The sequence below is a fragment of the Pan paniscus genome, chromosome 20, assembly GCF_029289425.2.
Source record: "Pan paniscus chromosome 20, NHGRI_mPanPan1-v2.0_pri, whole genome shotgun sequence".
NCBI classification, from domain to species: domain Eukaryota; kingdom Metazoa; phylum Chordata; class Mammalia; order Primates; family Hominidae; genus Pan; species Pan paniscus.
Window position 1 is genome coordinate 26,261,082 of NC_073269.2, and position 1,271 is coordinate 26,262,352.

The following is a 1,271-nucleotide window of genomic DNA, read 5'->3' on the forward strand; positions in this document are numbered from 1 at the left end:
TCAGCCTCCCAAAGTGTTGAGATTACAGGCGTGAGACACCGCATCTGTCTGTTGTAACAATTTAATTAAAGCAATATATCCAAAATATTATTTTAATATGTGAGCAATGTATAATTATGAATGAGATATTTATTTATATATAACATATAATTATGTATCTATATATTGCATTATTCTATGTATTTTTATCCATATTATATATAGATATTTTTATCTATATGTTGTATATATTTATATTTATGGAACTAAATCTTTGAAACTAACTCTGCATTTTACCTCTCTTGCAAATTGCAGCTCAGACCAGCCACATTCCAGGCACCCAGGAGCCACACATGGTCAATACCTGCCACATTGAAGTGCAGCTCTGTTGTCAGGTCTGTGAAAGGCCTGAATATCCCTTTTCTTCCTGTTAGGAATAACGCTCAAAATCCTAAGGAAATTGAACACTCGAACAAAGGATTCCTAGCAAAGCAATTTTAGTTCTGCACAGAGGGGTGCGTTCTTGGCCAGTCGCCATGAGAGCACACCTGAACAAAGGGGCACAAGAGCCTTTATTCCTGACACAAGTCCTGCCCCTGTACCCTTTCCCCATTGGCCAGGGTCGAGTCGTACAATCTAAACTAATCCTGGTTGGCTAAACATTTGATTTTTTTAGATAAGGTGGGCATGCAAAAGAACGCAGAGAGGAAGGGGAAGGGGTGTCTGCATTGAGCTAGAAAGTTAGTCCGTCCTCTTTCCAGATAAGGGAAGAAATGTGAGCTGGTACTGATAATGCCTGGTACTGTGGTGTGCCTGGGCATCTAACAAAGGCAGAAAGGAAAAAGGAGAAAAAGGAAAAAAAGGAGTGTGTGTGTGGGTACTATGAATTAAAGAATAAAAGATTGATCAGGCTATTTGAAGAGAAACCTCATCATATCCCACATGCCCGACATGAGGGAACAGCCTCTTTCTACTAACATCTGTCTTCAGTTCCAAGGGTGGAACAGATAGTGGTCATAGAAAGAGCAGAAGGTAACAAGAATAAAATAACCACAGGTAGACCACTGAAGAATGATGGGGCCACAGGAGAACAAAATTCTATGTCTTCAGACCTGTCCACAGTATTGACCTCCAATTTTTAGATATGAAGAAAATAGATTAAAGGCAAACTTTGGCTATTTGGCCTTGGCCATCATGGTCAGGCTCTGGTTATTGGTTTTTTCCTGTGGTGCGGGGGACTGTGTGCATATAAGCACCAATCACATGCATACATGTCTACAAGTATTCCTGCA